The sequence below is a fragment of the Sapajus apella genome, unplaced genomic scaffold (assembly GCF_009761245.1).
Source record: "Sapajus apella isolate SASKATOON/1434 unplaced genomic scaffold, GSC_monkey_1.0 scaffold49, whole genome shotgun sequence".
NCBI classification, from domain to species: Eukaryota; Metazoa; Chordata; class Mammalia; order Primates; family Cebidae; genus Sapajus; species Sapajus apella.
Window position 1 is genome coordinate 7276174 of NW_022436989.1, and position 23823 is coordinate 7299996.

Below are 23823 nucleotides of genomic sequence, written 5' to 3' on the forward strand. Positions count from 1 at the left end.
CATTGCCAGTCATCGTCACATCAGTTTCATGATTTATGTCGTTATGATGTAGCTCATCCTGCCTCACTACCGAGATGGTGAGTCCCTCAAACATAAGAATATTGTTGCTGATTATTTGGTGTCTCTTGACTTGTCCTTCGCTTTTCAGCCTATCCCAAGGGTGTCTGTGCCCTCAGCTCCAGTCCCTGTGCCTGCCGGGGCCCTCACTGATCTCCAGCGCTCTGCCTGCCTCTTAAGCAGCATCTCTCAGCTGAAACACTCTTTGATGGGCTTTTCTCATCCTGTGCTCTCCTGGCTCTCCTCCTCCCTTTTCACTGGCATCTCAGTCTCTTTCTCCAACAGAATCTAATGATGACGTGAACCCAGTGACATGGGGCTGTACACTGTGTGTCTCGTCTCTAACTCTGTCCTCTCTCGTTATGCAACAGGCATACCATTGCAACATTAAGCTTTGGATAGGCACAAGCTATAATTGTATTTATTTCTACAAACTGAATATGAGTTCCAAGCTCTTTTTTTTTTGAGACAGAGTCTTACTCTGTCACCCAGGCTGGAGTTTAGTGGCATGATCTTGGCTCACTGCAACTTCTGCCTCCCAGATTCAAGCGATTCTCCTACCTCGGCCTCCTGAGTAGCTGGAATTACAGGTGCACACCACCACACCCAGCTAATTTTTGTATTTTCAGTAGAGACGGGGGTTCACTATGTTGGTCAGGCTGGTCACGAACTCCTGACTTTGTGATCCGCCTGTCTCAGCCTCCCAAAGTGCTGGGATTACAGGCATGAGCTACTGCGCCCAGCATGAGTTCCAAACTCTTTCCTAGCAGACAACTCAATGTTGACACCGTCAGGTACATTTAATTGGACAAGCGGATTTCTTGTATTTTTACTTTGGATTCCCAATCCAATTAAAAACTCTCTCCATCAGCATCCTCTTTAGAAGTCTGTGGTTGAGTCTAGATGGCCAGGAATTTATATAACTATAACATGGAAACATTGCAATGGAGGGAAGGCTGGTGCCTACTTTGGGAACATCACTGGCTTGGTCCTATGTGGTTCCTGTCTTCGTTTTCTAAAGTCCAGCACTCAACATGGCCAGTGCCCAGTAGTCATGCTCATAGAGCTGATACACATTTCTCTCCTGTGGTTCCACAAGGTAAAGCTATGTCCTCTCATCTCAGTTCAAAATGAGCCAGCGAGCCCACACTTGCACTAAATTAATAAATCACGTATTTCCAGTCACAGGTAATACAATCCCATAGCTTCAAATGCCATCTATATGCTAGTTACTTCAAAATTTCCATATTCTCCTACATACTTGACATTTCTACTTGGTTATCTAACATGAGCCTCAAATATAAGTTTGGCAAAGCTCAATTCTTGATTCCCATTCGCTCCCCCTGTTTCTCCCCCATACTCCTCCTTCTCAACCGCTGGCTCCTTTCATTCAGTTGTACAAATCCAAAACTAGGGTCTCCTTGATCTGTCTCTCTTTCCCTCACTTCTCCCATCATCAACAAGTCCTGTTGGTTCTGTCACTAGAAGAATCTCAAAACCAGGCCTATTCTCATGTCCCTCTTCATCATGCTGGGCTAAGTTACCAGTAGCTTTCCCTCGGACTATATATACCACACATTCTGGGCACCAGGGGGTCTCCCAGCCTTCATTCTTCTTTCTCAAGCCATTCTCCACACAACAGCCAAAGTAATCTTTAAAAAATGCAGATCACATTATTCCCTTACTTAAGATCACTCACCTACTTCCCACTGCAGTTAGAATTAAAACAAATTTCTTATCATGAATCTTTCTTATTACAGGATCTTATTACAGAATCTCTGCTCACCTTCCAAGCTTCTCCTCCAGTTTGCTTCCCCACCCACTGCCACCATACTCCACATGAACCTTCTTTTTTCTTCTTCTTCTTTCCTTTTCTTTTTGTTTGAGACAGGGTCTCGCTCTGCCACCCAGGCTTGAGTACAATGACATAATCAAAGCTAACTGCAACCTGGAACACCTGGGCTCAAGTGATCCTCCTGCCTCAGCCTCCTGAGCAGCTGGAACTATAGGCGCATGCTGCCATGACTGGCTAATTATTATTATTATTATTTAATTTCTCGTAGAGGTGAGGCTTTTTTTATGTTGCCAGGGCTGGAACCTTGTTTTTTCTTAAAACATGCCAAGCTCATTCTAGCCTCAGTACCTCTACCCTTACCATTTCTATGTCTACAAAACTCTTTCCTTTGATTGTTTTGAAGACGTCATGGATATCTTCTTAAGATCACTCAGAAAGATCTTCTAAGGCCACCCAGTTTAACACTAATGTCCCCAACGCCACTCACCCAGTAGTCCCTTTCATTCACCAGACCGTTTGATTTTCTGCACAGTACTTAACAATATGTGGAATGATTTGATGTATGCATTGGTCAAGGTTGTGTCTCTCTCTCTCTGTAATGTCAGTGCCCCCAGAGCATGGTTCCTGCCTGTCTGGCTCACTGTTAGCTGTCCAGTGCCCAGTGTAGTGCCTGGCAGATAGATGGCACTCAATAATTTTTTTTTGTTTGTTTTTTGAGATGGAATCTCACTCTGTCACCCAGGCTGAAGTGCAGTGGTACAATTTTGGCTCCTGCAACCTCAGCTTCCCAGGTTCAAGCGATTCTTGTTCCTCGGCTTCCCAAGTAGCTGGAATTACAGGCATGTGCCACCATGCCTGGCTAATTTTTATATTTTTAGTAGAGACGGGTGTCACCATGTTGGACTAGACTGATCTCAAACTCTTGACCTCAGGTGATCCACTCGCCTGGGCTTCCCAAAGTGCTGCAAACACAGGTGTGAGCCTCTGTACCCAGCAATGCAATTATTAGTAGTTGAATAAATTAATAAGTATGCATTATGTAGAAAAAGCCTAACAAGTATTCAGTCAACAAATGTTACTGAGTTCCCTGTGTGTGTGAGGCACACCACTAGACACTGGGAAGGCAAAATATAATAAGAAAAATGTGCAGTTGCTGCCCATGCAGAGCATGTTTTCAAATGCTGGAAGCAGATACTAAATAAATAATTGCTCAGTTAATTATACACATTGTGTTGAGTACTATGAAATAGTTAAATAATATATTAAAGAGACAGTTTGCCAATATACATTTAGTATTGCTGCCTTTAGAAAGTATGTCTACATTATCTCATGTGCTATTAATGCTATGCACTGCACAAACAGCATGAAGAATTAGACTGTATTTCACCTGAGGGAATGTATCATTCTATCATGATTCAGTTTTAGCACCAGCCTGCCTTAACTTCCAGAAAGTTAGTCCACTATCAATCATATTTTGTGAATTACCTGTTAGATATCTGAGCATTTGGATTCTGCATTTCCCCTCAATACCTTCTTCAGGTATCTGAATCCATTGAAAATGATTCCTGTGATAGCTTTGTTCTTAGGAACTGTGATATCCTCCAGTGAAAAAAAAGCTTCTAGAATTTCCCATTTTTGTACATGTTTCATCTCTTTGGTTCTTGAGGCATAGGTGAAGCCACAAGACAATTTTCCCTCCCCCTAAGTTAGTTTCATCAATTTTCAGCAATGTGGAATATGAAAAGCTCCCTGCTCAGCTGATGGGAAGTAGGCATGCTAAGTAGTTAGAGCATGAATATGCAGGTGGTGGTCATAGTGTGGCTTCACATCTCAGCTTCCCAGCTCTGTGACCTTGGACAAGTGACTGAACTTCTCTTTGTTTTATTTTCCTTGGCTGTAGGCCAGGGGTAATGATAATATCTAAAAGAATTTTTGTAAGGATTAAAATGCCTAATACATATAAACCCCATGGATCATTCATAAGAACTTAATAAGCATTCGGTAAAGCTTAGATAGCACTGTCTAATTACTGCTACTACCGCTGCACTGATGTTGCCTCTACTTCTGCTAACCACTGACCTATCCTCTCCAACACCATTGTGCATTTGTACTTCCCTTGAAAACTCGTACCCTCAACTCCTTGTTTGCACTGGAGAGGACGTTACGTAACCTAACATACTTTGCATTTCATAAACTGAAATTTGTACTCTCTACCAAGGTGGCTTTCACTCTTCCTGATAGCATTTAATATTTCTTCATAATGGAGGCAGAAAGCAATTGGCCCCAGAAGCAAATTCCCAGGGACTCAATAGGCTGAAAGCTATTATCATACTTTGAAAGTTTCTAAAATTAGTAGCTCTCAATAAAAATTTATCAAAATTAAAATGGATAGAAATTAACATTTTAATTTGCAATCAGCAATCTCTTTGACTTACTCTCGTTGTTGATGAGGGAGGAAATCACATCTGCTTCTCTAATGTGGGCACAATACAAAACAGGCCTAAATTATCCCTAGTTAAAATTAATACATAAGCATTTCAGATCAATGATCTGCAGTGTCTTTTGAGCATCAATATGCATCTCTCTCCACAATTTCCTTTGTTCTCTATATGTGTGTTTGTTTCGGCTCCATAATTTACTCTTCCATTTGGCGTCCGTAAGTCTATTTAATGACATTTCTATTTGATTTGTCTTTAAAAGAGTCAATTCCCATTTCTTTCTTGCCCTTAATCATAACATAATGAGATATTATTCCAGAATGTCACTGGCATACTAGCTCATCATCCTTCAAAGATGTTTGTGCTTCCTGCTGGATAATCAACAGTGGGTGCGTAACCCACCTAAGCAATGAGAACGCTTGTACTTCCATTCAGCTCAGGGAAATAGCATAGCACAAATCTCAGCTACTATTACTGTGACCTCCCGAAGACACAGGATCACTAAGAGGTATTGCCTGGGTGCAAATGGATTTGCTTGAGTCCTGCTTTCCTTCTTCCTCTCCATTATCACAGCTTCCAGCTTTTGAGCACCTGTTAAGTGAAAGTGCTAGACTTCGCATGCCTCCTTATCACTGTGTGAATATTTTATTTCCCTTTGAAGTATAATGATTCAGACATGACCTCTAAAAACCAGGCTGCCTGGGATATTGTCCTGGCTCTAGATGGATAAATGACCTTATTTCTTTGGGCTTCTGTTTCCTCATCTGTGAAATAGTTATTAAAAAGCATTGTCAAAACAAAATGGTACTCGACATTGTTCACAGCCAAAGAAGATGTTTAAGCCTATTGCAATAGGGAAGAAAAATCAGAATTCAGGCAGAGCTCAAGGAATAAAAGATGGTAGAGTTTTTAGAGTTTTAAGAACTGGAGTGGGGCATATTACAGGGCATCCATGTTTGCCAATTGGCCTAACCCCAAAACAAAGTTGATTTTCCCCTATCTCTGTGACAGGAGATAGTTTAACAACCTGGAGCTTGGTAAGCCCGTACCCTCCCTGAGACACCAGGAGGCATCGTCTTCACTGATGATTACTTTTCAGACGAATGGTCCTTGAGAAAGACCATGCCGAGTTGCAAAACTGGCAAGAGGCTTTTTAAAAAGGTTTACACCCAAAGGGGCAGAGAGAACTTTTACAATTATCAAGTTTTCTAAAGTAAATGCTCTAAAACAAGGGAGGTCAAGGACCTGAGTCCAGAAGCTGATCTGAAGTTTAGTCAAACTGAGGAAAACGTTGAGGCTGGTTTGGTCAGCATTTTACACGATTTTATCCACTTAATCATTATGACAACTATATCATACTTGTTATTTTACACGATTCTATCCATTTTACACAATTTTACTCATTTATTCTTAACAACTATATCTCATTGTTGTTATTTTACACGATTTTACCCAGTTAATCATTATATAACTACAGTTGTTATTAGTAGTAGCTCCATGGTAGAGAACGTGGAGTTTAATGAGGCTTGGTAAGGCCACCAGCAAGTTACCTAACCTTTGTTTTTTTCCCGAGGTGGAGTCTCACTCTGTCACCTAAGCTGGAGTGCAGTGGCATGATCTTGGCTCACTGCAACCTTCACCTCCAAGGTTCAAGCAATTCTCCCGCCTCAGCCTCCCAAGTAGCTGGGATTACAGGTGCCCACCACTATGCCCAGTTAAATTTTTGTATTTTTAGTAGAGACAGGATTTCACCATATTGGCCAGGCTGTTCTTGAACTCCTGACCTTAGGTGATCCGTCCACCTCGATCTCCCAAAGTGCTGGGATTACAGGCATGAGCCACCACACCTGGGCTTACCTAACCTTTTAAGCCTCACTTTGATCATACTGTAACTGCCCAGTGGGTTCTTCCCACCCACTGCACAAACAAAATTGACTCACTAAGACCACGGCATTACAGTAAAGAGTTTAAGTGGTGTGATGCTGGCCATGCCATGTGGGAGATGGCATTATTCTAATGAATTTTCCCGAAAATGCAGGGTTTTTAGGGATAATTTGGTGGGTAGGGGGTCAGAAAGTGGGGAGTGCCGATTGGATAGGTCGAAGATGAGATCATAGGGAGTCAAAGCTGTCTTCTTGTGCTGAGTTAGTTCCTAGGTGGGGACCACAAGGTCAAATGAGTCAGTTTGTCAATCTGGGCAGCATCAGCTGGTGCATTGGAATGTAGACCCTGCAAAATATCTCAAACACCAATCTCAGGCTTTACCACAGTGACTCCTAAACCACAATTTCTAGTCTGTGGCTAATATGTTAGTACTTCAGCGGCAGTCTAGTCCCCAGTCAAAAAGAGGGGTTGGTTGTGGGAAAGCACTGTTACTTTATGTTTCCAAGTTAAACTAAACTAAGTTGCACCCAAAGTGAGTTCACCCTACGCCCAGGAATGAACGAGGACACAGCTTGGAGGTTAAAAGCAAGACCGAGCTGTTTAGGTCAGATCTCTTTCCCTGTAATACTTTTATCAGTTATAATTTTTGCAAAGGCAGTTCTAATACATAATGCAAGATTGAAAAGGCCTACCTCATACGGCTATTGTGAGGAATAATGAGATTTTGAATAGTAAACACCTTGTATGTAATCAGTTTTCAATCAATGGTAGATAATATTGTCATCGTAGGACCCTGTACTGCATTTAAATCTGCCGTCTGAGCAGTACAGCTAAATATGCAATGATCAGAAAACCCAGGAGGCAACTGGTCACCTTCCTTTATCATTCTTGCCCATACTCACTTTAGATGGACCAGGTGCTCTGTTGCTGGTCCTCTCCCACCATTTTTCTCAGGTTGAACAGAACACAGTCTCCTATATTTACAAGGAATCCAGGGCTATCAAGGTGGGACCCCAAGTGATTAATGCTTATTTAGTAAAGGAAACTAAGTAAATAGGTTTCTGTAAGGTACAAAAGCGATATATTACCATACCCATTAGGAATGTTTTCACATAGAGTTTTAATAGTAAAGAAAAGGCAGGCTGGGCACAGTGGCTCGTGCCTGTAATCTCAGCACTTTGGGAGGCCAAGGCGGGCTGATCACCTGAGGTTGGGAGTTCAAGATCAGCCTGACCAACATGAAGAAACCCCATCTCTACTAAAAATACAAAATTAGTCGAGCATGGTGGCTCATGCCTGTAATCCCAGCTACTCAGGAGGCTGAGGCAGGACAATCACTTGAACCTGGGAGGTGGAGGTTTCAGTGAGCTGAGATCGCGCCATCACTCTCCAGCCTGGACAACAAGAGCAAAACTCCATCTCAAAAAAAAAAAATAAAATAAATAAAAAGCATTAGATTCCAGCCAACAGTTTACCCTTCCACCTCCTCCCCTTGACCGCCCCCACCACAGAATAGTCTTAAAAGTTATGGATAGAGAATTTAAAACTGTCGGCATGTTACTCAGTCAGCAAATACCTGGTTCTGATTCTGAATCTGAATACATATTCTTGTGAATTTGTGTTTCCAGTAAGCTGTGCCACATGCCCATAGCTGTGCACCCATCAGGGGTGCGTTCGCTGTCTAAATGTCACTTATGTGCTCAGAAGCAAACCAAAGGGTTATATGCAAACATTTTGAAAATGAATTACAGACTGGAAATAAAAACAGCAGCCTGGATTTTTTGGAAACAACCTTTTTTGTTTGTTTGGAAATGATATGTTCTTGTCTCCTTGCTGTCCTCTTTACCCAGTTCTCCACCCCACCCCTTCCATGTGCCCTGAGTCAGTGAGGAATAAAACAGCAAACCTGCTTATCGCAGTGGAATGAGGACTCACAAACAGCTGCTGTTGTGTGACAGAAGAGGATAGCTAAGTGTAAATTGCTCATTGTTACTGATGCATGCAAAATAGAGCGTCTTTGGTTCTGGAGATTGAAATTTGAGACAGAAAATAAGAAGATGAGGCAGTACAGCTATGTTGACAACACTAATAAGAAGCTCTACCAATGTCGTGAGTCTTTCTGTCAGCATTTTTAATTAAAACATAAACATTAACTGGATTACCCTTCTGTCTTAATTTCCCATTTACAACATGAGAACCATATTATTTGCTTCTTCCCTATTCAAAGGAATGATCCCAGATTGCTTTTGTGGATAAAATATTATGATCTCCTTGAAGGAAAAACAGTAAGTTGATACAATTGATCATGTTTTCTTGAATATCTGGCCCTGATGGTTGTATTGTGGAATCTATTATTTTGGACAAAAAAAATTAAAACACTACTCTCTGTTCTTCTAGGACAATGTGGAACTTTATATGGAACTTTAAGATCAATTGTTTGGCCAAACTGTTAGTTTGTTTCAGTCAGCAGCTAACTTAACTAGTGCATCATAGAAAGTTGAGTGGTTTTTCCCTCAAGAAAGAAAAAAAAAAAAAAATGTTCTTATCCTAATTCTGAGAACCTGCAAATGTGACCTCTTTGGATAACTCTATCTTTGCAGATGGAATTAAGTTAAGGGTCTCAAGATGAGGTATCCCTAAATTATCTGGGTGGGCCGTAGATCTTAGAAGACAGAGAAAGCCGAGATGGGAGTTGTGCAGCCGCAGGGAATGTCTGCAGCCACTAGAAGCTGGAAAAGGAAAGGAGGGTGTTCCCCAAGAGCTTTTGAAGGGAGTGTGGCCCTGTAAACACGTTGATTTTGGACTACTGGACTCCAGAACTCTGAGAGAATAAATTCCTGTTTATTTAAGCCACCAAGTTTGCAATAATTTTTATGACAGCCCTAGGAAGCTAATGGATGCATGTTTTATTAGGCAGTGGGGATAGCACTGATCGAGCCCTCACTTCATACCAGGCTTTCTGGTAGATGTCTTTTAGAAGTTTTCCCTGGCCAGGCGTGGTAGCTCACGCCTGTAATCCCAGCACTTTGGGAGGCCGAGGCAGGCAGATCATGAGGTCAGGAGATCGAGACCAGCCTGACCAACATGGTGAAACCCTGTCTCTACTAGAAGTACAAAAATTAGCCGGGCGTGGTGGCACACACCTATAATCCCAGCTACTCAAGAGGCTGAGGCAGGATAAACGCTTGAACCTGGGAGGCTGAGGTTGCAGTGAGCCGAGATCATGGCATTGCACTCCAACCTGGGCGACAGAGTGAGACTCTGTCTCGAAAAAAAAAAAAAGGTCCTCAGTAGCAACTATATTAGGTAAGACATTTTACACCCATTTTTTTTTTCAGATGAAAAAAACTAATGCTCATAGAGATTTAGTTAACTTGCTAAGATTCTCACAGATTAGAAGAGTTGAGACTTCCACTTTTATTTCCAATATGTAAAGAGCTTAGAAGTCATCATTCTTTTTGAATCATGACTTAGAAGTCTTTGTTACAGCAAGAAAAATCTGGACAAACCAAAATTCAATGGCTTTTCTCCTACCCGTCAGAGAACTGAAGTCACAGGTCAACATATCACTTTAAAATCTGTAGCAACAGACTCCTTCAGAGAGATGCAGTACAGGAAGAATTGCTTACTTGGAGCACCATAGAAGATGCTAGACACCGTAAGTTAGTAGAAACATTTAAATAATAAATGTGATGAATTTCTGGAGGCTGAGGGCAGACCAGCATTAGAGTGACTCCCTCTGGGGCCCCTGGTCATGGGATAGCCTGACATGTTATATGCTTTCCCTTCAAAACCAGCACCAGATTTTCATGGTTAGGCTTTGAGAAAAATCCCCTCATAGCCCTGGCAGTGGAAAGAAAAGAGAATGTGTCCCATACTTTGTCCCTAACAAAGGCCTAGTCTCCAGGGGAATGAATTTTCCTGAGGGCAATTTTGAAACCTTATTCCAGCTAGTGAAGTAGAATTCTGCCCCACTTCAATATATCTCACCTAAGGAAAAAAGAAAAACGCTAATTATCAGGGCATATGACATCCAGGAAATGGATTGGGAACACTGAAGCCAGGAATGGAAGTAGGGACAGTCAAGGAAAAAATCTCTACCCCTTGAGGAGGGAGGGACAGAAACACCTGTGAAGGCTACAGCCCCAAGAAAAAGTCCCACTAAATGACACTTATGCTGAAAACTATAGAATGTCCCCCACCTCCGCTCCACCCTGCCATCACACCAGTAAGCCTCCAGTATGGTAACAATGTATTATAGCTGAAAGACCTGCATGACACATTCTTGAAGACTAGTACCAAGAATAATTGGTACTAGCCTTGATTTCCCCAAGTCAAGAAACAAGACAAAAAAATAGAAACAAAAACAAAGCTCTAGAGGAATTTAAAGCCTCTGGTACCTATAGCTGCAACAAACATTAGACATGACCCAACTGCTAGCTAGATTAATAAGGATCTTCATACTAAAGGTATATTTACCTCAGTCCCTATTACCTGATACAATATACCTGGCTTTCAATCAGAATTACAAGGCATGCAAAAACGTGAGGAACAAACACAGTCTAAAGAGACAAAGAGAGGCTGGGTGTGGTGGCTCATGTCTGTAATACCAGCACTTTGGGAGGCCAAGGCAGGCAGATCACTTGAGGTTAGGAGTTTGAGACCAGCCTAGCCAACACGGTAAAACACCATGTCTACTAAAAATACAAGAAAAAAAAGATAGCTGGGTATGGTGGTACACACCTGTAATCGCAGCTACTCCGGAGTCAGAGGCAGGAGAATCACTTGAACCTGGGAGATGGCGGTTGCAATGAGCTGAGATCATGCCACTGAACCCTAGCCTGGGCAACAGAGTGAGACTCCACCTCAAAAAATAAAAAAGTAAAGAGACAAAGCAGTCATCAGAACCCAAGTAACACATGAAACAGATGTTGGAATCAATAGACAGAGAATTTAAAAATAACTATGCTTACCATGTTAAAGGCTCTAATGAAAAAAATAAACAACATAAAGGACCAAAAGAGTAAATAAGATTAAAAACAAAACCATTAAAACCTAGGCTTATCCTATTTAAGCTACAGTATAACATATCAAGACAAAGAAAAAACCTTGCAGAAAACCAGAGGGGGATGGAAATCACCTAAACTGTAGAAGAGCATGCATAAGAATTACAGAAGACTTTTCATCAGAAACTGTGCAATCAAGAAGAGAATGGCGAAAAATCTTCAAAGTATTCAAAGAAAAATCTGCCAACCTATAATTATATCTAGCTAACATGTTTTAAATGTGACAGAGAAATAAAGACTAAGCTTGCATGTACACAAAGAAGCAAATAAAAAAAGGGATAAGTGAAGGTGAAGTGAAATATTTTCTTTTTCTCACTTTTTTTAGTGGTGATGTTGAGACGGAGTCTTGCTCTGTCGCTCAGGCTGGAGTGCAGTGGTGTGATCTTGGCTTACTGCAGCCTCCACCTCCTGGGTTCAAGCAATTTTCCTGCCTCAGCCTCCCTGGTAGCTGGGATTACAGGTATGCGCCACCATGCCCAGCTAATTTTTGTATTTTAGTAGAGACGGGACTTCATCATGTTGCCCAGGCTGGTCTCGGACTTTTGACCTCAAGCAATCCACTTAATTAATCTAAAATATAACGTTGTGTAAAGCAATAGGAGTAGCAATGTATTGGGTAAACTAAAAGTCAGCAATGCTGCATGGGAAGAGAGTAATTAGGAAGTCTTTGTTATTAGGTGCTCGAGTGCTTGCACTTGTAATAAATGAGTACAGTGTTATCTGAGGGTAGATGTAGATCATTTAAAAATATCTATTGTTGATCCTGTGGCAACTCCTTAAAAAGTTATAAAAATCAGCATAAATTAGCCACCAGAAGAGGAGAGAAAATAGAATCATGTAAAATGCTCAAGTAAAACAATAGAAGGCAGTAAAAGGAGGAAAATATACAACAAATGCCACGAGTAGAAAACAAGGGCAAAGATTTTAGATTTTGATCTGAATATAGCCATATTCAGTTTAAATGTGAATAGTATAAACATGCTATATAAAGGTAGAGATTGGCAGATTGCATTAAAAAATTAGACCACAATATGCTGTCTCTAAAAAAAACCCACTTCAAATTTAAAGACTCTGATAAATGCTACGTGACAGGTGTGTTACAGTAGAGACAGTAGCCCTGTGTTCCCAGTTTTCTCCCTAAATTGATACAGATTACACAGTCACCTACATTTTCGGGAACTTATTTTCTTATTTGTTCACACGTTGCTATGAGTTTTTATGTAAAATTTTTTCTAAGGAACTTAAACCTGGTTTGGTGTGAGGTAGGCTCCAAATGATCATTTTTCATATCCATGTTACCCCATCCTGCCTCACACCCCATAAAGGATTTCTGCCAATATTCTTTTGAGTTCAGTCTGTCAAATTCTAGGTTAATCATTTTTAGGTCAGCATTTTTCTAGTAACCTATGAATTAAGCAACAAATTAAGTCCTGGCTGCAATCTAAACAAATAGATTGACTAAATTACACACTAGATCTTAAAGTGAATTTTTAAAATGGGAGTTATCTTAATGTGTATAGTTCTGCTGTGCTACCCAGAGAACTTGGTAAATATTCAACTTAGACAACTAATATGCAGGAGATCAGAAAAAGGGAATGCCTTACTTTGATCTGACTTGATTCTTATAATAGATAATATATTGATCACTGGGAAGAAAATATACTTAGTTTTTCAAAGAATAAAATATCTAAATAAAATTATCCTAAAAGTATCATTGCTATTTCTTAGATTAATTTACATGAATTCACTTGATAGTAACGGTAAAAACAAAATACCAAAATTTTGTTAAATTTGGAATAAAAAATTGAAGTTGATGTTTATTTGGTACCATCAATCAGCACAAGACCAATCATTTACTCTAAAATATATAAGACTATAAACTTTTGGGGAGGCAAATTAAGCTTCGAGCATGTACTTTGTTTATAAATGCTTCTATGAAATTAAGCTATAATGGTCAATGGGTTAAAGGTTTATATATTACATTTCTAAGTTATGCAAATTACTAACAAATTACAAATTTAAACAAATTGGGGAAATTGAAAACATTTTCTTTGGTAACCAAGAAAAGAATGGTAAGAACTGTGAGAATGAGAGATTTTATTGAAATTTCTGCATTATATTTTTTGTGCTAAGCTGTAGCAGAACCATAAGCCCAGAAAGTACACGAAAGATCAACATAATGAAACTTGAAATTTCAGGTTTCATTATGTTGATAAATATCTGTCATTGAAAGTTATAGCTATTTCTCAGCTTCCAAATGATTAGTTTAAAAGATCTTGAACTTTCTTTGAGAGCCTGGAGATGAAAACAATTAAGCTTTCTGAAAGTGTGAAACTTTAGATTTGGAAGTACCTTAATTGCGAGTATGAACATGGGAGAAATTTTCTATTTGTGATTCAATGGTCATAAACAGTGTACCAGAGACTCAAGGGGTCTTCTGAAACCTGGCAGCTTTTTTAGTGTTATCTCCCATTATTTCCCTGTATCTAGGCTGAACTGGATGACTTGTCAATCCCGTTAAAAATCTTTCCTTTCATGTAAGTGATGGAGAAAGCTTTTCTATATGTAAAGGTCTCATCTCTCAGTCTGACAAAAACCAGCCACTTCTTCATGGCCAACTGAAATGTCTTTTATGATCACCAGATCCAGGAATGAATGACTTATTTGTTCTCAAGATTTTCATAGTGGTTTCTACCACTTATATGGAACCTTTTCACTCTAGTTAATTATGGGAATATTTTACTTCCCTCTTGTGATTGTAGGCATCTAAGTATCATGGCGCTTCCTGGAACATAATACATATTCAAAGGATATTAATAATTGAGTTGAGCAGTTTCCATGTTTAGGGAGTGACTGTGTGGTTAGTTACATGGCTGTTCAGTAATTTCTGCTGTCTCAACAGTCCTGTGACCTCACTGGGCCACAGTCAAAATGACTGGAGAGTTTAGTTCCGTAGATACCTGTAGACAAGTAACGTAGAATGCATCAGTCCTGTGGATTTAAAATTGACGAAGTGTTGTCTGTACCATCAGTGTTTGAAATTTGACCTTTAGGTAACATTGCTTAAAAGGAATAATATCATAAATACTTAGAGATGCTATCTAACCAATGCCAGGTTGTTGGACAGACTCATGTTTTATGTAGTGAAGGCCAGATGTAGACATAAAGCATCCAATGAAGGAGATGATTTGGATTTTATAGAATAGATCATGGGACTGTCTAGTCTTTGCATTTTAAGACTTCACATTCAATAAAATGTAGAAAATGAAAGGTTGTGAAAGAAAGGAGAAATTATTTTCATCAAGAGGAGAAGATGAAAACATAGGCTTGGTCATGTGCCTCTGATATTTGACAGCCCAGACCTTTTTAGAAACAATATTTTTAAGCCTTTTATCAGGAATCGACCATCACCACCATTTCTCAAGTGAGTGCCCTGTTGCTAGTAAGGTTTCTCAAAAAGGAAATTATTCTTGTAGCTTCTACTTCTTGGAATTTTACTGGGAGTAGGATTTAAGAAGGTTAATTACATTATCAAGCCAAAAGGCCCTATTAATATGCTCACTCTTCATTACCTTGCTTTATCTCCTCCTGTCATTATGTCTTTCACTAACATGATATGGTAGAGTCATTTTAATTATGTAGCATAACACTAAGACAATGGAGGTAGGGAATGTCCTCTTTGCTCCCCTTTTAGGTAACAACTTTTTAAATTCATTGACAGGGGTCATTTCTTTTTGCTTTGCCTGCTTGGGAAGAGACGTATTTGCTGAGCTGATTTTCTCACCAGCAGAGAGAAGGCAGCAGTCAAGCTCTCTGAGCTATGAAATGGAAGAGTGGCCCTTTCAGATCCCTAGTGCAGCTCGTTTAAAATTGACCTCAACAACACCACGACAAATAGCAGAGGATAGATCTTTTTATTTCTGTTGAAGGGGAAAAAATATATATAATTTTTCTCAACCCTCGTAAGTTCTTAGCTGGGACACTTTTGGAATGAAAGACATAGTCTTTCAGTGTACAAATGTATTAGCATGCATATGGGCACAGGAGCCATACACAAAGTGTGAGACTCAAAGGAGGGGTCAGACCCTGGCATGGTGGCTCACACCTGTAATCCCAGCCCTTTGGGAGACTGAGGTGGACAGATAACTTGAGGTCAGGAGTTCAAAACCAGCCTGGCCAACATGGTGCAACCTCATCTCTACTAAAAATACAAAAATTACTTGGGAATGGTGGCGCACACCTGTAATCCTAGCTACTGGGGAGGCTGAGGCACAAGAATCACTTGAACCTGGGAGATGGAGGTTGAAAAGAGCCAAGATTGCACCACTGCACTCCAGCCTGGGCAACAGATTGAGGCTCCATCTAAAAAAAAAAAAAAAAGAGAGAGAGAAATGGAAGGGTCAGATGACTGACATTTTTATACCATCCTGAGGCTACAGAAGGAGTAAGGGCTTGGGGCTTCTGGATGGAGGTGGCATCACAGGTTATGGAAAGAGTGACAGAGGAATACATCGCAAGCGAAGGCTATCTTGTTATGCAGATGAAACCTCAGGGGTAGCAGCCCAGCCATCAGAAAGGACAGATGGCAGCCAGTAGTAAAAGTTTCTCTCCTAGACCTTTAAAAGTCCCAGACTTCTAGTCTCCTTTTACTGTGAGTTAATCTTTCCTCGAGCTGGTTAAGGGTGACTCAAAGAGAGCCTGGGTGTTTATTTCACCAATGTAGATTTTCTCTACAGATGCAAATCTCCCGCACAAAAGGCAGCTTTGCAAGGCTATTCCTGCCTGCAGCCTTTTGGAATAGCCATCTTGAAATATGCCAAAGAAGTATATTTTGGGGTGACATATTTTTGGTCCCCTTCTCTGTATAGACCTGAACATCCTCATGAGCCCTGTTGTATTGACTGATGAAGGGTCAGGAAGGGGGATAATGAGAGATTTTGGGAATGTGGCTTACTCTTGCCTGTCTTGTATAACTGAACACTTCCTGGTTATTCTGCCACTGTCTGGTGACTCACTGTCATCTGAGGAACGTTTCTTCCCAGATCACTTTCCCTCTGCCTTCCTTTCCTTGCACAGCACTCCGGTGTAAGGGAGGTAGGTTGTGTGTCCTCGTGTGTTTGCATGAGGGACCTTGGACCTTTCCCTGGCTTCTAGTCCTCATTTAGTTCTCTAATCTCATTGACCTTCACTGAGATGGCATGTCCTAGTGTGTTTTTGACAGTTGCCCTCTGCCCTAGTTGCATTCAGTCTTCAATATTCCTGCATTGATACAGCTCATGGTCTGTTCTCTGGGTGTCAAGTCAAGGTAAGGTCTTCTTCCTCCCACCACCCCGTTACCAGTGTTGTCTATAACTGGCTACTGATGTTACCAATCCAGACCCCAACCCTAAGAGAGCCTTCTTGCATATCACACAAGAAGGAATTCAGGGCAAGACCACCACGCAAAGCAAAAGCAAGTTTATTAAGAAAGAACAGCTTTATTAAAAAAGAACAGCTACTCCATGGTGAAAGAACAGCTACTCCATAGGCAGAGCAGAGCGTTCCCAAAAGTAAGGGGAGGAACACATCCATCTTAGATACAATACTAGTTTATATATATTTTTTAAAAAAGGTCATGGAGAGATGTGTTCTGCTACATGGGTTTTTGATATAGGATTAATTTTCATGACTATATTTTGCAATAATTGATATTATTTTTTATTTTTCATTTTTGATATTATTGTCTTTAAAGCAAAATTAGGAATGCTTCTGTTCTTAGAATATGGGGATATCAGGATACTCCTAATTCTGGGTCTGTTTAGTAAATGCTATCCATCTGTTTCCTTCACAGAAAGCACCTAAAGGCTAGGAGTATGTAACTTGGTGAGAACACAGCCCAGCAAGTCCCAGTCTCACTTTTTCCTAGCCACTAACCAAGATGAAGTCACTCTTATTCGAATGCTTTGACGCTATCATCTAAAGGTCCCTCAATTCATACTGTGGAGAGTCCCCAGCAGACAACTTAAATCTTACTTTTTGCTTGGTTTTCATTTCTAACACTCAGAGGGCCACAGGAACTTTCTGGATCTCTTCTGCCTCCTCCAGCAAGCGTGGCCTGCATCTGTGGCCTCATTCCTGAGGCTACTCTACTTTGCTGTCTCCATTCCATGAGGTCCTTTCCTCCCCTGCTGCCAGAAAGGAAGGAGCACGTATGTCCTTCTGCCTGTCAATCCCCAAACCCATCCTGGAAGAAGAAGCACTGTCCATTCGAGGCAGTCAACAGTGCATTTTGTGGGATATTGCAACCACAAGAACTTTTTAAAAATTTAAAAAACAAAATCATTTTATTTCTTATCCTAACCCAGACAAATTAGCTCTCTGAGGAAGCATACTCCTGCAGCTGTCTTTTAAAAGCTTTTGTCTGCTTGAGACAAACTTTCCTTTTATTTCACTGCAGTTATGTATTCAGTATAGTTAAAGCACATATAGTCCTGGTTAGAGGTCCAAAAAAATCTGTGTGTCGATTGCACATGATTTATGAAAAACGTCTCATTATGCAGATTTACCAGGCACAGGGCCACACTGACAGAGGGGAAAAACCCACACGGGAAAAAAAGTGGTGACAGCCTTTCTGATGAGGGGAATCAAGCCTTTGATAGAGCTTATCACCTCTTCCACCAGAGACATCTGCATATTCTCCCTGTTGACATGGTAGGTACTGAGATTCCCAAATGAGACCCATCGATAGGATCAGCAGGAAATTGGTTCATTGGCTGAAGGTCACAAAACCGCAAAGGGGCTGGTCTTATGAATGTTAACTAATGTGTAGCTGCATTTTTAGCCAAGAAGTTATGCTTTTGATCTATGGACTTTAATTTCTCTCTTGGCCTCTAGGGAGGAGGGCAAAATAAAGTATCCAAAAATGCAGTTTCATTCTTGGCGTGTTACAAATAATCAGAAATTATTCCTTTGTGAATGCTTAATGTGTCAGGGAGAGATCATCATAGAGCAGAGTTCTTCCTCCATTTGGGACTTTGTCCTGGTGTATTTCCATTAGTGACATGAAAGCATGTGTTGCTAAATGCTTTTGCCTGAACTGTTTAAATCCATGTGTATTATGTTGGCAATGTCAATCCATAGAGAAATTCTAATTCTTTGGCTCTACTGTAAGCATCCAGAGTGTGGACTGGTATTATTATCAGGTGTTCATTCACAGCACCAGCAGGGACATCACTTAAGAACCATTTCCTTTTTTTTTTTTTTTTTTTTTTTTGAGACAAAGTCTCGCTCTGTTGCCCAGGCTGGAGTGCAGTGGTGCAATCTTGGCTCACTGCAACCTCTGCCTCCTGGGTTCAAGTGATTCTCTGCCTTAGCTTCCCAAGTAGCTGGGATTACAGGCGCATGCCACCATGCCCAGCTAATTCTTTTTTGTATTTTTAGTAGAGATATGGGCTTCACCATCTTGGACAGGCTGGTCTTGAACTCCTGACCTCCTGATCCACCCACCTCAGCCTCCCAAAGTGCTGGGATTACAGGCGTGAGCCACCACACCTGGTCGCAGTATGCCTTCTAATATGCCCATTCAAGCATAACAGTGAGAGAAGGGTTCACTTCCAATATCTGGGTTTATAGTCGTGTGCTTATCCACAGGGTGCCAGTTGATGCCACCAGTTTTCAACTCAGTAGTGGCTGGGAAAATCCAAATGACACCTCCTATTGGAGCCCTAACTTCCAAGACTATGGGGCAGTTTCATAATTCAGATCACTGTAGATGCCTTCACCATAGAGACCCAAAGGACCTTCTGTCTTCCTTTTGCTCTTTATCTGATATCTGCCAGATTCTTTTCCTATATCCTGTCAACCTGAAATAAATGAAAGAATCGGAATCCGAGTTAAAATGTTTATTCATGAGCAAATCTGAGAATGGTCATCTAGGTAACAGAGACTCCAAAGGAATGGGGTCAGTGCTCCCAAGCTGAAAAGTTAAGGTCTTGCTTATGCAGGCAGAAAATGAAGAAATTTAACAGGATTTTAATATTTTCCATACAAAGCTGGTTTATGAGTTACAGCAATTTGATTACTTACAGCTTATTTTCCTTTTCCAATTTGAAAGAGTATATTTAATGTTCCAGATAGTGTGATAGTCATGCGGTCTTTGTGTAAAAGAAGTGAAAGGGAAGTTAATCTATAATGAAGATCAACAGTGAAGAGGCAAGGGGTCTTCTCTGGTGCCCTTTGTAAAGTCTTTTAGGCTGACTGACAGTGCCATTGACACTATGGCGACCCCCATGACCCACATATATACCTCTGGAGGGCCTTCTGGAATTAGAAAACATGAAGTAGCTGGAAAATCATGAAAAACGGAAGAGTGGCCAACCCTTGCAGCACCTAACTAACCTGAGACCTTCTTCTATTGTTTCTTATTCTGGCCTCAACTGATAAGGCCATTGGACTTTGTAACTGACCTTGGTCAACCTTGTTGACTCCAGACCCTAAGAACCCCTCCCAGCTTGCAAACCTACAGCCTCCTCCCAGCTTGCAAAAAAGCACCCTAAAGTGTAACTTCTCCGACTTTCTACTGCTTACCCCAAACCTATAAAAGCAACTCCGATCCCACCGCCCTCCATTGACTCTTTTCAGACTCAGCCCGACTGCACCTGTGTGAATAAACAGCCTTGTTGCTCACACAAAGCCTGTTTGGGGAGGTCTCTTCATTCAGAGCTTGTGTTTTGACACCCTTTAATCCTTTACTACATTTTACAAAACAATATGAGTAAAGAATAGGCTAATCTAATCAGAGAAACAAAGGTTACAGCTGCCTAGGTTATAGCTGCCTGTCATATGACTCACGGGTCCCATAATCACATTATCACATTTCTTTCTTTCTTTTTTTTTTGATGAAGAGGAGGGTTTGCTCTTGCTGTCTTTGTTGGCAGAGGTGGAAGAAAATCCACATCTAGGGGAACCCATGTAGTTCAACCCCATGTTGTTCAAGCATCAACTGTACTTTGATTCTAATTCTGTTCTATCTCATGTAGCACTTCCCATACCTGTAACTCTCTTTCATCTGTAGTTCAGTGTTTTCTGTCCAAGTGTTCAGAGAGGTCTCTTGAGTTTCCAAACTAAATCACATCTGTTGTTTTAATCTTTCATTGTTCCCTCTAGTTTTCCTTTACAGAACTTTTCACTTTATGTAATTGTTTATAGGATTATTTCTATATTTCTTGCCCACCAGATTGTGTTCTTGTCTAGGGAGCTTGATATAGACATTTTTTAAATAGGAGAAAGACTTGAGGGCAAAGTACAGTAAAGTTCCTGAGGAGAGGTAGAAAATAAGGTGAAGAGGGATTTGCCTCGGGCAGGAAAACAGAAACCTTTTCCTCAACGTCTGACAGAAAACAAGAGAAAGGACCTATAAAGACAGACAAATGTATATGTATGGAGGCAGTATATTGATGCAGTTAATATTTGCTAACCTTCATTTTCTAATTGAAGTGAGAGACAAGGGAAGATTATAATTGAGGCCACTTAAAAATCAGATTGAGAATTATTGATCCAGTTTTATCACTGTTTTGTTTTTTTATTCTAACCTTCTAACTTTTAAGTCTTAGAAATACAGTATTCTATGTCTACTAAAGGCAGATGGAAGGGATTTACCAAAATAAATGAAAATATAAGTCTATAATAAGGTCTCTGTATGAATGTTCATAGCATTTTTTTTACAATAGCCATCAACTGGAAACAATTGAAGATCTATATACAAATTGTAGTATATTCATGCAGCAGAAGTGACTCAGCAACTAGAAGAAGCACTAATACAGGTAATGATATGGGCGACTGTCAGAGGCAGCATGTGGAGCAAAAGAAGCCAGACACGAGCAGGTGCATACTGTGAGATTTCATTTAGTAACGGCAAAACTAAAACACAATGATAGAAATCAGAATTTTAGTTTTATCTGTCAGGGCATGGGGTAACCTTGGTGCGAACAGATCAGGAGGGTGTTTAAGTTATTACCACAAAGGAAATGTTTTGTATCTCAATTGAGGTGGTGTATACATTATTCGGAACTTTGCAAGTTGTTTTTTATGTATGTATGTATGTATGTATGTATGTGTGTGTGTGCGTGTGTGTGTGTGTGTGTGTGTATTTATTTATTTATTTATTTATATGTTTTGAGACAGAGTCTCACTCAGTCACCCAGCCTGGAGTGCAGTGGCACAATCTTGGCTCACTGCAACCTCCGCCTCCCAGGTTCCAGCGATTCTCCTGCCTCAGCCTCCCAAGTAGCGGGGACTTCTTTCTTTGTTTTCAGATGTTTTGAGTTTTATATCTCTTAAGGGATAATTACTATACAGTAGCCTGGATAGCTGTGTAGTATAAAATCTTGATGCATTTTGACACATGAATATATCCCTAAAACCATAGCCATAATCAAAATAGTAGAAATTTTCATTCCCCTCCCCCAAAAGTTTCCTTGGGCCTTTTTTGAAACCCATTGTTCTTCATTTTCCCTCACCCCACCCCATCCCTAGTCACCACTGTTCTGCTTCTTGTCAGGAACAAGATCTTCTTTCCCCCGTCCACATTTCAGTGAAGATCAGGTGAGGTGACTGGATATCCTACACCAGCCTGGTAGTAATAACGCCCCACTTCTCCACAGTGGGGTGGTGTCAGAAGAAGCCTAGGGGAGCATCAAGACTTCTGCCATCAAACAGTGGTGACCAGGCCACCCCCACTACAGTGTCAAATTTCTAGCTTCACCTGGTGGCCATGAAACAGCATTTCCCTCTTCCAGAGGAGTGGTGTCATCAAAAGCCAACTACAACAGAGGCTTAAATTAAATCCAGAATTGCATAACAAAATACAAAGATGTCCAGGTTTCAGTTTAAAAAAATACTCATCAGGCCAGGTGCAGTGGCTCACGCCTATAGTCTCAGCACTTTGGGAGGCCAAGGTGGGCGGATTGCTTGAGGCCTAGAGTTTGAGACCAGCCTGGCCAACATGGTGAAACCCTATCTCTACTACAAATACAAAAATTAGTTGAGCATGGTGGCACACATTAGTAGTCTTAGCTACTTGGCAGGCTGAGACATGAGAATCACTTGAGCCTGGGAGGTAGAGGTTGCAGTGAGCCAAGATTGCAACACTGCACTCCAGCCTGGGTGACAGGGTGAAACCCTGTCTTTACAACAACAAAATACTCATCATACCAAGAATCAGGAAGATCTCAAACTAAAGGGAAAAATATATATATCAATAGTTGTCAAGATTGAGATGACAGAGTTAATAGATTAGCTTACAAAGACTTTGAAGTATCCATGTCAAACTTGTCCAGCTTGTGGCCCAGGACATCTTTGAATATGTCCCAAAAGAAATTCGTGAACTTTCTTAAGACGTTATGAGTTTGTTTTGTGATTTTAAAAAATGTCGTCAGCTATCATTAGTGTTAGTATATTTTATGTATGGCCCAAGGTAATTCTTCATCCAACGTGCCCAGGGAGGCCAGGGAATCCAGAAAGACTGGACACCCCTGTCTATGATAAAAATTATTTAGTGATAATAACAATATGCTTTAAGCATATTAAAAATTGGAAGACCTCAGAAAATAGAGATTCTCAGAAAAGAAATAGAAGTTATAAAAAAAAGTAGAAACTTTAGGACTGAAAAGGACAATAACAAAAAGCAAAACTCAGTGGATGGGCTTGATGACAAAACTGAGGTGACAGAAGAAACCACTGAGGCAGTGAAATAGAAGTTAGAACAACAGAAATTACCTAATCTGAACAGCAGAGAGTAAACAGACTGACAAAAAGAAACATGGCCTCTGGGATGGAGATCTTTTATGGGTTTGTAACAAAAGATCTAACATTGGTGTCACTGGGGTTATGACAGGCTAGAAAGATGATGGGGACTCATAAAGCACTTAAAGAATCTTGACTGCCACCAAGGTGCTCAGTCCTTCTGAGGAAGCGAAGGCCGCATTGGGGCGAGGCCCTCGCTTCTGCTGGTGACTAGCACCACGTCCAGCAACACCAGCCCCATGCTCACCTGTGCCATGGCCTCCGTCTCTGAGCTCGTCTGCGTCTACTCAGCCCTCATTCTGCACGACAGTGAGGTGACCATCACAGAGGATAGATCAATGCCCTCATTGAAGCAGCCAGTGTAAATGTTGAACCTTTTTGATTCAAGAGGAAAATGCCTGTTTGCAAAGGCCCCGGCCAGCGTCAACACTGGGAGCCTCATCTGTAATGTAGGTGCTGGTGGACCTGCTCCAGCAGGAGGTCCTGCCCCCTCCACTGCTGCTGCTCCAGCTGAGGAGAAGAAGGTGGAAGCAAAGAAAGAAGAATCTGAGGAGTCCGATGATGACATGGGCTTTGGTCTTTTTAACTAAACCTCTTTTATAAGGTGTTCAGTAAAAAGCTGAACTTTAAAAAAGTACTTGAAGAAATAATGGCTTAAAAACATCACAATCATAGCAAAGACATAAACCTTCAGCTGAAGAAGTTGAGAGAAGCCCAAACAGGGTAAATAAACCCAACAAAACCCATACCAAGCCACTTAATAAACATTTGAAAACTGCAGACAGCAACAGAACAAACATCT

General features: G+C 40.8%; 1 protein-coding gene and 1 pseudogene across 10 annotated transcripts in view; both read left to right on the forward strand.

The window, feature by feature from the left end:
- The window catches only part of RGS7 (regulator of G protein signaling 7), a 533759-nt gene that overhangs the window by 310347 nt on the left and 199589 nt on the right, over positions 1 to 23823 (forward strand). For 2 of the 10 annotated variants that reach the window (XM_032242249.1, XM_032242245.1), the window contains exon 1: positions 19442 to 19447. The exons of the other annotated variants lie outside the window; for them this stretch is intronic. The gene's annotated coding sequence lies outside the window, so the exon portion shown is untranslated. Of the gene's footprint in view, positions 1 to 19441; positions 19448 to 23823 lie in introns of those variants that run through there. 10 annotated transcript variants of the gene reach the window in all.
- On the forward strand, positions 22436 to 23655 carry LOC116526007 (annotated as a pseudogene).